Source organism: Schistocerca gregaria, chromosome 9 (assembly GCF_023897955.1).
Source record: "Schistocerca gregaria isolate iqSchGreg1 chromosome 9, iqSchGreg1.2, whole genome shotgun sequence".
In the NCBI taxonomy this organism is placed as follows: domain Eukaryota; kingdom Metazoa; phylum Arthropoda; class Insecta; order Orthoptera; family Acrididae; genus Schistocerca; species Schistocerca gregaria.
Genome location: NC_064928.1, coordinates 41,907,468 through 41,922,970, shown reverse-complemented (window position 1 = coordinate 41,922,970; position 15,503 = coordinate 41,907,468).

The following is a 15,503-nucleotide window of genomic DNA, read 5'->3' as shown; positions in this document are numbered from 1 at the left end:
ACACAGTTTAAGACATTACTCTCATGGAGAAAAGTCCGCATGGTGCTTATTGTGTTCAATGCCGATTCAATTTCTGTGTTTCATCAACGCTCTGAAGGTCCACAGATTACAGAATGCCTCCAGATGTGCTTCGGAAACTACTACTAGTCTTCCAGTGTACGATCAAAGCGTAGACAGTATAAGACATTACTCTTATGGAGAAATGTCCGCATGATGGTGCTTATTGTGTTCAATGCCGATGCAATTTCTGTGTTTCATCAACACTCAGAAGGTCCACAGATTACAGAACGCCTCCAGATGTACTTCGGAAACTACAACTAGCCTTCCAGTGAACGATCAAAGCGTAGACAGTTTAAGATATTACTCCCATGGAGAAAAGTCCACATGGTGCTTATTGTGTTCAATGTCGATGCAATTTCTATGTTTCATCAACACTCTGAAGGTGCACAGATTACAGAATGCATCCAGATGTGCTTTGGAATGTACTACTAGTCTTCCAGGAAACGATCAAAGTGTAGACAGTTTAAGACATTACTCCCATCGAGAAAAGTCCGCATGGTGCTTATTGTTTTCAATGCCGATGCAATTTTTGTGATTCATCAACACTCTGAAGGTCCACAGCGTACAGAATGCATCCACATGTGCTTCGGAAACTACTACTAGTCTTCCACTGAACGATCAAAGCGTCGACTGTTTAAGACATTACTCCCATGGAGAAAAGTACGCATGGTGCTTATTGTGTTCAATGCCGATGCAATTTCTGTGTTTCATCAACACACTGAAGGTCCACAGACTACAGAATGCCTCCAGCTGTGCTTCGGAAACTACTACTAGTCTTCCAGTGTACGATCAAAGCGTCGACAGTTTAAGACATTACTCCCATGGAGTAAAGTATGCATTTTGCTTTTTGTGTTCAATGCCGATGCAATTTCTGTGTTTCATCAACACTCTGAAGGTCCACAGATTAGAGAATGCCTCCAGATGTGCTTCGGAAACTACTACTTGTCTTCCAGTGAACGATCAAATCGTAGACAGCTTAAGACATTTCTCCCATGGAGAAAAGTCCGCATGGTGCTTATTGTGTTCAATGCCGATGCATAATTCTGTGTTTCATCAACACTCTGAAGGTCCACAGATTAGAGAATGCCTCCAGATGTGCTTCGGAAACTACTACTTGTCTTCCAGTGAACGATCGAAGCGTACACAGTTTAAGACATTACTCTCATGGAGAAAAGTCCGCATGGTGCTTATTGTGTTCAATGCCGATTCAATTTCTGTGTTTCATCAACACTCCGAAGGTCCACAGATTACAGAATGCCTCCAGATGTGCTTCGAAAACTACTACTAGTCTTCCAGTCATCGATCAAAGCGTAGACAATTTAAGACGTTACTCAGATGGAGAGAAGTCCGCATGGCGCTTAATGTGTTCAATGCCGATTCAATTTCTGTGTTTCATCAACACTCTGAGGGTCAACACATTACAGAATGAATCCTGATGTGCTTCGAAAACCACTACTAGTCTTCCAGGGAACGATCAAAGCGTAGTCAGTTTAAGACCTTACTCCCATGGAGAAAAGTCCGCATGGTGCTTATTGTGTTCAATGCCGATGCAATTTTTGTGATTCATCAACACTCTGAAGGTCCACAGCATACAGTATGCATCCACATGTGTTTAAGAAACTACTACTAGTCTTATACTGAACGATCAAAGCGTCGATTGTTTAAGACATTACTCCCATGCAGAAAAGTACGCATGGTGCTTATTGTGTTCAATGCCGATGCAATTTCTGTGTTTCATCAACACTCTGAAGGTCCACAGATTACAGAATGCCTCCAGGTGTGCTTCGGAAACTACTACTAGTCTTCCAGTGTACAATCAAAGCGTAGACAGTTTAAGACATTACTCCCGTGGAGAAAAGTCCACATGATGCTTATTCTGTTCAATGCCGATGCAATTTTTGTGTTTCATCAACCCTCTGAAGGTCCACAGATTGAAGAATGCCTTCAGATGTGCTTCGGAAACTACTACTAGTCTTCGGGGAACGATCAACGCATAGACAGTTTAAGACATGAATCCCATGGAGAAAAGTCCGCATGGTGCTTATTGTGTTCAATGCCGATGCAAATTTTTGTGTTTCATCAACACTCTGAAGGTCCACAGATTACAGAATGCATCCAGATATGATTCAGAAACAACTACTAGTCTTCCAGGGAGCGATCAAATCGTAGACAGTTTAAGACATTACTCCCATGGAGAAAAGTACGCATGGTGCTTATTGTGTTCAATGCCGATGCAATTTCTGTGTTTCATCAACACTCTGAAGGTCCACAGATTAGAGAATGCCTCCAGATGTGTTTCGGAAACTACTACTAGTCTTCCCGTGAACGATCAAAACGTCGATTGTTTAAGACATTACTCCCATGGAGAAAAGTACGCATGGTGCTTATTGTGCTCAATGCCGATGCAATTTCTGTGTTTGATCAACACTCTGAAGGTCCACAGATTAGAGAATGCCTCCAGATGTGTTTCGGAAACTACTACTTGTCTTCCAGTGAACGATCAAAGTGTAGACAGTTTAAGACATTTCTCCCATGGAGGAAAGTCCGCATGGTGCTTATTGTGTTCAATGCCGATGCAAAATTCTGTGTTTCATCAACACTCTGAAGGTCCACAGATTACAGAATGCCTCCAGATGTGCTTCGGAAACTAGTACTAGTCTTCCAGTGTACGATCAAATCGTAGACAGTTTAAGACATTACTCCATGCTAAGTCCGCATTGTGCTTATTGTGATCAATGCCGATGCAATTTTTGTGTTTCATCAACCCTCTGAAGGTCCACAGATTACAGAATGCCTCCAGATGTGCTTCGGAAACTACTACTAGTCTTCCAGGGAACGATCAAAGCATAGACAGTTCAAGACATTAGTCCCATGGAGAAAAGTCCGCATGGTGCTTATTGTGTTCAATGCCGATGCAATTTTTGTGTTTCATCAACACTCTGAAGGTCCACAGATTACAGAATGCATCCAGATGTGCTTCGGAAACATCTTCTAGTCTTCCAGGGAGCGATCAAATCGTAGACAGTTTAAGACATTACTCCCATGGAGAAAAGTACGCATGGTGCTTATTGTGTTCAATGCCGATGCAATTTCTGTGTTTCATCAACACTCTGAAGGTCCACAGATTACAGAATGCCTCCAGATGTGCTTCGGAAACTACTACTAGTCTTCCAGTGAACGATCAAACGTACACAGTTTAAGACATTACTCTCATGGAGAAAAGTCCGCATGGTGTTTATTGTGTTCAATGCCGATTCAATTTCTGTGTTTCATCAACACTCTGAAGGTCCACAGATTACAGAATGCCTCCAGATGTGCTTCGGAAACTACTACTAGTCTTCCAGTGTACGATCAAAGCGTAGACAGTATAAGACATTACTCTTATGGAGAAATGTCCGCATGGTGCTTATTGTGTTCAATGCCGATGCAATTTCTGTGTTTCATCAACACTCAGAAGGTCCACAGATTACAGAATGCCTCCAGATGTGCTTCGGAAACTACTACTAGTCTTCCAGTGTACGATCAAAGCGTAGACAGTTTAAGACATTACTCCCGTGGAGAAAAGTCCACATGGTGCTTATTCTGTTCAATGCCGATGCAATTTTTGTGTTTCATCAAACCTCTGAAGGTCCACAGATTGCAGAATGCCTTCAGATGTGCTTCGGAAACTACTACTAGTCTTCGGGGAACGATCAACGCATAGACAGTTTAAGACATGACTCCCATGGAGAAAAGTCCGCATGGTGCTTATTGTGTTCAATGCCGATGCAAATTTTTGTGTTTCATCAACACTCTGAAGGTCCACAGATTACAGAATGCATCCAGATATGCTTCAGAAACAACTACTAGTCTTCCAGGGAGCGATCAAATCGTAGACAGTTTAAGACATTACTCCCATGAAGAAAAGTACGCATGGTGCTTATTGTGTTCAATGCCGATGCAATTTCTGTGTTTCATCAACACTCTGAAGGTCCACAGATTACAGAATGCCTCCAGATGTGCTTCGGAAACATCTTCTAGTCTTCCAGGGAGCGATCAAAGCGTCGACAGTTTAAGACATTACTCCCATGGAGAAAAGTACGCATGGTGCTTATTGTGTTCAATGCCGATGCAATTTCTGTGTTTCATCAACACACTGAAGGTCCACAGACTACAGAATGCCTTCAGCTGTGCTTCGGAAACTACTACTAGTCTTCCAGTGTACGATCAAAGCGTCGACAGTTTAAGACATTACTCCCATGGAGAAAAGTATGCATTTTGCTTTTTGTGTTCAATACCGATGCAATTTCTGTGTTTCATCAACACTCTGAAGGTCCACAGATTAGAGAATGCCTCCAGATGTGCTTCGGAAACTACTACATGTCTTCCAGTGAACGATCAAATCGTAGACAGCTTAAGACATTTCTCCCATGGAGAAAAGTCCGCATGGTGCTTATTGTGTTCTATGCCGATGCAATTTCTGTGTTTCATCAACACTCTGATGGTCCACAGATTAGAGAATGCCATCAGATGTGCTTCGGAAACTACTACTAGTCTTCCAGTGAACGATCAAAACGTAGACAGTTTAAGACATTACTACCATGGAGAAAAGTCCTCATGGTGCTTATTGTGTTGAATGCCGATGCAATTTTTGTGTTTCATCAACCCTCTGAAGGTCCACAGATTGCAGAATGCCTTCAGATGTGCTTCGGAAACTACTACTAGTCTTCGGGGAACGATCAACGCATAGACAGTTTAAGACATGACTCCCATGGAGAAAAGTCCGCATGGTGCTTATTGTGTTCAATGCCGATGCAATTTTTGTGTTTCATCAACACTCTGAAGGTCCACTGATGCAGAATGCATCCAGATGTGCTTCGGAAACAAGTACTAGACTTCCAGGAAGCGATCAAATCGTAGACAGTTTAAGACATTACTCCCATGGAGAAAAGTACGCATGGTGCTTATTGTGTTCAATGCCGATGCCATTTCTGTGTTTCATCAACACTCTGAAAGTCCACAGATTACAGAATGCCTCCAGATGTGCTTCGGAAACTACTACTAGTCTTCCAGTGTACGATCAAAGCGTAGACAGTTTAAGACATTACTCCCGTGGAGAAAAGTCCACATGGTGCTTATTCTGTTCAATGCCGATGCAATTTTTGTGTTTCATCAACCCTCTGAAGGTCCACAGATTGCAGAATGCCTTCAGATGTGCTTCGGAAACTACTACTAGTCTTCGGGGAACGATCAACGCATAGACAGTTTAAGACATGACTCCCATGGAGAAAAGTCCGCATGGTGCTTATTGTGTTCAATGCCGATGCAATTTTTGTGTTTCATCAACACTCTGAAGGTCCACTGATGCAGAATGCATCCAGATGTGCTTCGGAAACAACTACTAGACTTCCAGGAAGCGATCAAATCGTAGACAGTTTAAGACATTACTCCCATGGAGAAAAGTACGCATGGTGCTTATTGTGTTCAATGCCGATGCCATTTCTGTGTTTCATCAACACTCTGAAAGTCCACAGGTTACAGAATGCCTCCAGATGTGCTTCGGAAACTACTACTAGTCTTCCAGTGTACGATCAAAGCGTAGACAGTTTAAGACATTACTCCCGTGGAGAAAAGTCCACATGGTGCTTATTCTGTTCAATGCCGATGCAATTTTTGTGTTTCATCAACCCTCTGAAGGTCCACAGATTGCAGAATGCCTTCAGATGTGCTTCGGAAACTACTACTAGTCTTCGGGGAACGATCAACGCATAGACAGTTTAAGACATAACTCCCATGGAGAAAAGTCCGCATGGTGCTTATTGTGTTCAATGCCGATGCAAATTTTTGTGTTTCATCAACACTCTGAAGGTCCACAGATTACAGAATGCATCCAGATATGCTTCAGAAACAACTACTAGTCTTCCAGGGAGCGATCAAATCGTAGACAGTTTAAGACATTACTCCCATGGAGAAAAGTACGCATGGTGCTGATTCTGTTCAATGCCGATGCAATTTCTGTGTTTCATCAACACTCTGAAGGTCCACAGTTTAGAGAATGCCTCCAGATGTGTTTCGGAAACTACTACTAGTCTTCCCGTGAACGATCAAAACGTCGATTGTTTAAGACATTACTCCCATGGAGAAAAGTACGCGTAGTGCTTATTGTGTTCAATGCCGATGCAATTTCTGTGTTTCATCAACACTCTGAAGGTCCACAGATTACAGAATGCCTCCAGGTGTGCTTCGGAAACTACTACTAGTCTTCCAGTGTACAATCAAAGCGTAGACAGTTTAAGACATTACTCCCGTGGAGAAAAGTCCACATGATGCTTATTCTGTTCAATGCCGATGCAATTTTTGTGTTTCATCAACCCTCTGAAGGTCCACAGATTGAAGAATGCCTTCAGATGTGCTTCGGAAACTACTACTAGTCTTCGGGGAACGATCAACGCATAGACAGTTTAAGACATGAATCCCATGGAGAAAAGTCCGCATGGTGCTTATTGTGTTCAATGCCGATGCAAATTTTTGTGTTTCATCAACACTCTGAAGGTCCACAGATTACAGAATGCATCCAGATATGATTCAGAAACAACTACTAGTCTTCCAGGGAGCGATCAAATCGTAGACAGTTTAAGACATTACTCCCATGGAGAAAAGTACGCATGGTGCTTATTCTGTTCAATGCCGATGCAATTTCTGTGTTTCATCAACACTCTGAAGGTCCACAGATTAGAGAATGCCTCCAGATGTGTTTCGGAAACTACTACTAGTCTTCCCGTGAACGATCAAAACGTCGATTGTTTAAGACATTACTCCCATGGAGAAAAGTACGCATGGTGCTTATTGTGCTCAATGCCGATGCAATTTCTGTGTTTGATCAACACTCTGAAGGTCCACAGATTAGAGAATGCCTCCAGATGTGTTTCGGAAACTACTACTTGTCTTCCAGTGAACGATCAAAGTGTAGACAGTTTAAGACATTTCTCCCATGGAGGAAAGTCCGCATGGTGCTTATTGTGTTCAATGCCGATGCAAAATTCTGTGTTTCATCAACACTCTGAAGGTCCACAGATTACAGAATGAATCCAGATGTGCTTCGGAAACTACTACTAGTCTTCCAGTGTACGATCAAATCGTAGACAGTTTAAGACATTACTCCATGCTAAGTCCGCATTGTGCTTATTGTGATCAATGCCGATGCAATTTTTGTGTTTCATCAACCCTCTGAAGGTCCACAGATTACAGAATGCCTCCAGATGTGCTTCGGAAACTACTACTAGTCTTCCAGGGAACGATCAAAGCATAGACAGTTCAAGACATTAGTCCCATGGAGAAAAGTCCGCATGGTGCTTATTGTGTTCAATGCCGATGCAATTTTTGTGTTTCATCAACACTCTGAAGGTCCACAGATTACAGAATGCATCCAGATGTGCTTCGGAAACATCTTCTAGTCTTCCAGGGAGCGATCAAATCGTAGACAGTTTAAGACATTACTCCCATGGAGAAAAGTACGCATGGTGCTTATTGTGTTCAATGCCGATGCAATTTCTGTGTTTCATCAACACTCTGAAGGTCCACAGATTACAGAATGCCTCCAGATGTGCTTCGGAAACTACTACTAGTCTTCCAGTGAACGATCAAACGTACACAGTTTAAGACATTACTCTCATGGAGAAAAGTCCGCATGATGTTTATTGTGTTCAATGCCGATTCAATTTCTGTGTTTCATCAACACTCTGAAGGTCCACAGATTACAGAATGCCTCCAGATGTGCTTCGGAAACTACTACTAGTCTTCCAGTGTACGATCAAAGCGTAGACAGTATAAGACATTACTCTTATGGAGAAATGTCCGCATGGTGCTTATTGTGTTCAATGCCGATGCAATTTCTGTGTTTCATCAACACTCAGAAGGTCCACAGATTACAGAATGCCTCCAGATGTGCTTCGGAAACTACTACTAGTCTTCCAGTGTACGATCAAAGCGTAGACAGTTTAAGACATTACTCCCGTGGAGAAAAGTCCACATGGTGCTTATTCTGTTCAATGCCGATGCAATTTTTGTGTTTCATCAAACCTCTGAAGGTCCACAGATTGCAGAATGCCTTCAGATGTGCTTCGGAAACTACTACTAGTCTTCGGGGAACGATCAACGCATAGACAGTTTAAGACATGACTCCCATGGAGAAAAGTCCGCATGGTGCTTATTGTGTTCAATGCCGATGCAAATTTTTGTGTTTCATCAACACTCTGAAGGTCCACAGATTACAGAATGCATCCAGATATGCTTCAGAAACAACTACTAGTCTTCCAGGGAGCGATCAAATCGTAGACAGTTTAAGACATTACTCCCATGAAGAAAAGTACGCATGGTGCTTATTGTGTTCAATGCCGATGCAATTTCTGTGTTTCATCAACACTCTGAAGGTCCACAGATTACAGAATGCCTCCAGATGTGCTTCGGAAACATCTTCTAGTCTTCCAGGGAGCGATCAAAGCGTCGACAGTTTAAGACATTACTCCCATGGAGAAAAGTACGCATGGTGCTTATTGTGTTCAATGCCGATGCAATTTCTGTGTTTCATCAACACACTGAAGGTCCACAGACTACAGAATGCCTTCAGCTGTGCTTCGGAAACTACTACTAGTCTTCCAGTGTACGATCAAAGCGTCGACAGTTTAAGACATTACTCCCATGGAGAAAAGTATGCATTTTGCTTTTTGTGTTCAATACCGATGCAATTTCTGTGTTTCATCAACACTCTGAAGGTCCACAGATTAGAGAATGCCTCCAGATGTGCTTCGGAAACTACTACATGTCTTCCAGTGAACGATCAAATCGTAGACAGCTTAAGACATTTCTCCCATGGAGAAAAGTCCGCATGGTGCTTATTGTGTTCTATGCCGATGCAATTTCTGTGTTTCATCAACACTCTGATGGTCCACAGATTAGAGAATGCCATCAGATGTGCTTCGGAAACTACTACTAGTCTTCCAGTGAACGATCAAAACGTAGACAGTTTAAGACATTACTACCATGGAGAAAAGTCCTCATGGTGCTTATTGTGTTGAATGCCGATGCAATTTTTGTGTTTCATCAACCCTCTGAAGGTCCACAGATTGCAGAATGCCTTCAGATGTGCTTCGGAAACTACTACTAGTCTTCGGGGAACGATCAACGCATAGACAGTTTAAGACATGACTCCCATGGAGAAAAGTCCGCATGGTGCTTATTGTGTTCAATGCCGATGCAATTTTTGTGTTTCATCAACACTCTGAAGGTCCACTGATGCAGAATGCATCCAGATGTGCTTCGGAAACAAGTACTAGACTTCCAGGAAGCGATCAAATCGTAGACAGTTTAAGACATTACTCCCATGGAGAAAAGTACGCATGGTGCTTATTGTGTTCAATGCCGATGCCATTTCTGTGTTTCATCAACACTCTGAAAGTCCACAGATTACAGAATGCCTCCAGATGTGCTTCGGAAACTACTACTAGTCTTCCAGTGTACGATCAAAGCGTAGACAGTTTAAGACATTACTCCCGTGGAGAAAAGTCCACATGGTGCTTATTCTGTTCAATGCCGATGCAATTTTTGTGTTTCATCAACCCTCTGAAGGTCCACAGATTGCAGAATGCCTTCAGATGTGCTTCGGAAACTACTACTAGTCTTCGGGGAACGATCAACGCATAGACAGTTTAAGACATGACTCCCATGGAGAAAAGTCCGCATGGTGCTTATTGTGTTCAATGCCGATGCAATTTTTGTGTTTCATCAACACTCTGAAGGTCCACTGATGCAGAATGCATCCAGATGTGCTTCGGAAACAACTACTAGACTTCCAGGAAGCGATCAAATCGTAGACAGTTTAAGACATTACTCCCATGGAGAAAAGTACGCATGGTGCTTATTGTGTTCAATGCCGATGCCATTTCTGTGTTTCATCAACACTCTGAAAGTCCACAGGTTACAGAATGCCTCCAGATGTGCTTCGGAAACTACTACTAGTCTTCCAGTGTACGATCAAAGCGTAGACAGTTTAAGACATTACTCCCGTGGAGAAAAGTCCACATGGTGCTTATTCTGTTCAATGCCGATGCAATTTTTGTGTTTCATCAACCCTCTGAAGGTCCACAGATTGCAGAATGCCTTCAGATGTGCTTCGGAAACTACTACTAGTCTTCGGGGAACGATCAACGCATAGACAGTTTAAGACATAACTCCCATGGAGAAAAGTCCGCATGGTGCTTATTGTGTTCAATGCCGATGCAAATTTTTGTGTTTCATCAACACTCTGAAGGTCCACAGATTACAGAATGCATCCAGATATGCTTCAGAAACAACTACTAGTCTTCCAGGGAGCGATCAAATCGTAGACAGTTTAAGACATTACTCCCATGGAGAAAAGTACGCATGGTGCTGATTCTGTTCAATGCCGATGCAATTTCTGTGTTTCATCAACACTCTGAAGGTCCACAGTTTAGAGAATGCCTCCAGATGTGTTTCGGAAACTACTACTAGTCTTCCCGTGAACGATCAAAACGTCGATTGTTTAAGACATTACTCCCATGGAGAAAAGTACGCGTAGTGCTTATTGTGTTCAATGCCGATGCAATTTCTGTGTTTCATCAACACTCTGAAGGTTCACAGATTAGAGAATGCCTCCAGATGTTTTTCGGAAACTACTACTTGTCTTCCAGTGAACGATCAAAGCGTAGACAGTTTAAGACATTTCTCCCATGGAGGAAAGTCCGCATGGTGCTTATTGTGTTCAATGCCGATGCAAAATTCTGTGTTTCATCAACACTCTGAAGGTCCACAGATTACAGAATGCCTCCAGATGTGCTTCGGAAACTACTACTAGTCTTCCAGTGTACGATCAAATCGTAGACAGTTTAAGACATTACTCCATGCTAAGTCCGCATTGTGCTTATTGTGTTCAATGCCGATGCAATTTTTGTGTTTCATCAACCCTCTGAAGGTCCACAGATTACAGAATGCCTCCAGATGTGCTTCGGAAACTACTACTAGTCTTCCAGGGAACGATCAAAGCATAGACAGTTCAAGACATTAGTCCCATGGAGAAAAGTCCGCATGGTGCTTATTGTGTTCAATGCCGATGCAATTTTTGTGTTTCATCAACACTCTGAAGGTCCACAGATTACAGAATGCATCCAGATGTGCTTCGGAAACATCTTCTAGTCTTCCAGGGAGCGATCAAATCGTAGACAGTTTAAGACATTACTCCCATGAAGAAAAGTACGCATGGTGCTTATTGTGTTCAATGCCGATGCAATTTCTGTGTTTCATCAACACTCTGAAGGTCCACAGATTACAGAATGCCTCCAGATGTGCTTCGGAAACTACTACTAGTCTTCCAGTGAACGATCAAAGCGTACACAGTTTAAGACATTACTCTCATGGAGAAAAGTCCGCATGGTGCTTATTGTGTTCAATGCCGATTCAATTTCTGTGTTTCATCAACGCTCTGAAGGTCCACAGATTACAGAATGCCTCCAGATGTGCTTCGGAAACTACTACTAGTCTTCCAGTGTACGATCAAAGCGTAGACAGTATAAGACATTACTCTTATGGAGAAATGTCCGCATGGTGCTTATTGTGTTCAATGCCGATGCAATTTCTGTGTTTCATCAACACTCAGAAGGTCCACAGATTACAGAACGCCTCCAGATGTACTTCGGAAACTACAACTAGCCTTCCAGTGAACGATCAAAGCGTAGACAGTTTAAGATATTACTCCCATGGAGAAAAGTCCACATGGTGCTTATTGTGTTCAATGTCGATGCAATTTCTATGTTTCATCAACACTCTGAAGGTGCACAGATTACAGAATGCATCCAGATGTGCTTTGGAATGTACTACTAGTCTTCCAGGAAACGGTTAAAGTGTAGACAGTTTAAGACATTACTCCCATCGAGAAAAGTCCGCATGGTGCTTATTGTTTTCAATGCCGATGCAATTTTTGTGATTCATCAACACTCTGAAGGTCCATAGCGTACAGAATGCATCCACATGTGCTTCGGAAACTACTACTAGTCTTCCACTGAACGATCAAAGCGTCGACTGTTTAAGACATTACTCCCATGGAGAAAAGTACGCATGGTGCTTATTGTGTTCAATGCCGATGCAATTTCTGTGTTTCATCAACACACTGAAGGTCCACAGACTACAGAATGCCTCCAGCTGTGCTTCGGAAACTACTACTAGTCTTCCAGTGTACGATCAATGCGTCGACAGTTTAAGACATTACTCCCATGGAGAAAAGTATGCATTTTGCTTTTGTGTTCAATGCCGATGCAATTTCTGTGTTTCATCAACACTCTGAAGGTCCACAGATTAGAGAATGCCTCCAGATGTGCTTCGGAAACTACTACTTGTCTTCCAGTGAACGATCAAATCGTAGACAGCTTAAGACATTTCTCCCATGGAGAAAAGTCCGCATGGTGCTTATTGTGTTCAATGCCGAAGCATAATTCTGTGTTTCATCAACACTCTGAAGGTCCACAGATTAGAGAATGCCTCCAGATGTGCTTCGGAAACTACTACTTGTCTTCCAGTGAACGATCGAAGCGTACACAGTTTAAGACATTACTCTCATGGAGAAAAGTCCGCATGGTGCTTATTGTGTTATATGCCGATTCAATTTCTGTGTTTCATCAACACTCTGAAGGTCCATAGATTACAGAATGCCTCCAGATGTGCTTCGGAAACTATTACTAGTCTTCCAGTGTACGATCAAAGCGTAGACAGTATAAGACATTACTCTTATGGAGAAATGTACGCATGGTGCTTATTGTGTTCAATGCCGATGCAATTTCTGTGTTTCATCACCACTCTGAAAGACCACAGATTGCAGAATGCCTCCAGATGTACTTCGGAAACTACTACTAGTCTTCCAGTGAACGATCAAAGCGTAGACAGTTTAAGATACTACTCCCATGGAGAAAAGTCCACATGGTGCTTATTGTGTTCAATGTCGATGCAATTTCTGTGTTTCATCAACACTCTGAAGGTCCACAGATTAGAGAATGCCTCCAGATGTGCTTCGGAAACTACTACTAAGCTTCCAGTGAACGATCAAAGCGTAGACAGTTTAAGACATTACTCCCATGGAGAAAAGTACGCATGGTGTTTATTGCGTTCAATGCCGATGCAATTTCTTTGTTTCATCAACACTCTGAAGTTCCACAGATTACATAATGCCTCCAGATGTGCTTCGGAAACTATTACTAGTCTTCCAGGGCACGATCAAACATAGACAGTTCAAGACATTACTCCCATGGATAAAAGTCCGCGTGGTGCTTATTGCGTCCAATGCCGACTCAATTTCTGTGTTTCATCAACACTCAGAAGGTCCACAGATTACAGAATGCATCCAGACGTGCTTCAGAAACTATTACTAGTCTTCCTTTTAACGATCAAAGCGTAGACAGTTGGAGACATTACTCTCATGGAGAAAAGTCCGCATGGTGCTTATTGTGTTCAATGCCGATTCAATTTCTGTGTTTCATCAACACTCCGAAGGTCCACAGATTACAGAATGCCTCCAGATGTGCTTCGAAAACTACTACTAGTCTTCCAGTGATCGATCAAAGCGTAGAGAGTTTAAGACATTACGCAGATGGAGAGAAGTCCGCATGGCGCTTAATGTGTTCAATGCCGATTCAATTTCTGTGTTTCATCAACACTCTGAGGGTCAACACATTACAGAATGAATCCTGATGTGCTTCGAAAACCACTACTAGTCTTCCAGGGAACGATCAAAGCGTAGTCAGTTTAAGACCTTACTCCCATGGAGAAGAGTCCGCATGGTGCTTATTGTGTTCAATGCCGATGCAATTTTTCTGATTCATCAACACTCTGAAGGTCCACAGCATACAGAATGCATCCACATGTGTTTAAGAAACTACTACTAGTCTTATACTGAACGATCAAAGCGTCGATTGTTTAAGACATTACTCCCATGCAGAAAAGTACGCATGGTGCTTATTGTGTTCAATGCCGATGCAATTTCTGTGTTTCATCAACACTCTGAAGGTCCACAGATTACAGAATGCCTCCAGATGTGCTTCGGAAACAACTACTAGTCTTCCAGGGAGCGATCAAATCGTAGACAGTTTAAGACATTACTCCCATGGAGAAAAGTACGCATGGTGCTTATTGTGTTCAATGCCGATGCAATTTCTGTGTTTCATCAACACTCTGAAGGTCCACAGATTAGAGAATGCCTCCAGATGTGTTTCGGAAACTACTACTAGTCTTCCCGTGAACGATCAAAACGTCGATTGTTTAAGACATTACTCCCATGGAGAAAAGTACGCATGGTGCTTATTGTGTTCAATGCCGATGCAATTTCTGTGTTTGATCAACACTCTGAAGGTCCACAGATTAGAGAATGCCTCCAGATGTGTTTCGGAAACTACTACTTGTCTTCCAGTGAACGATCAAAGTGTAGACAGTTTAAGACATTTCTCCCATGGAGGAAAGTCCGCATGGTGCTTATTGTGTTCAATGCCGATGCAAAATTCTGTGTTTCATCAACACTCTGAAGGTCCACAGATTACAGAATGCCTCCAGATGTGCTTCGGAAACTACTACTAGTCTTCCAGTGTACGATCAAATCGTAGACAGTTTAAGACATTACTCCATGCTAAGTCCGCATTGTGCTTATTGTGATCAATGCCGATGCAATTTTTGTGTTTCATCAACCCTCTGAAGGTCCACAGATTACAGAATGCCTCCAGATGTGCTTCGGAAACTACTACTAGTCTTCCAGGGAACGATCAAAGCATAGACAGTTCAAGACATTAGTCCCATGGAGAAAAGTCCGCATGGTGCTTATTGTGTTCAATGCCGATGCAATTTTTGTGTTTCATCAACACTCTGAAGGTCCACAGATTACAGAATGCATCCAGATGTGCTTCGGAAACTTCTTCTAGTCTTCCAGGGAGCGATCAAATCGTAGACAGTTTAAGACATTACTCCCATGGAGAAAAGTACGCATGGTGCTTATTGTGTTCAATGCCGATGCAATTTCTGTGTTTCATCAACACTCTGAATGTCCACAGATTACAGAATGCCTCCAGATGTGCTTCGGAAACTACTACTAGTCTTCCAGTGAACGATCAAAGCGTACACAGTTTAAGACATTACTCTCATGGAGAAAAGTCCGCATGGTGTTTATTGTGTTCAATGCCGATTCAATTTCTGTGTTTCATCAACACTCTGAAGGTCCACAGATTACAGAATGCCTCCAGATGTGCTCCGGAAACTACTACTAGTCTTCCAGTGTACGATCAAAGCGTAGACAGTATAAGACATTACTCTTATGGAGAAATGTCCGCATGGTGCTTATTGTGTTCAATGCCGATGCAATTTCTGTGTTTCATCAACACTCAGAAGGTCCACAGATTACAGAATGCCTCCAGATGTGCTTC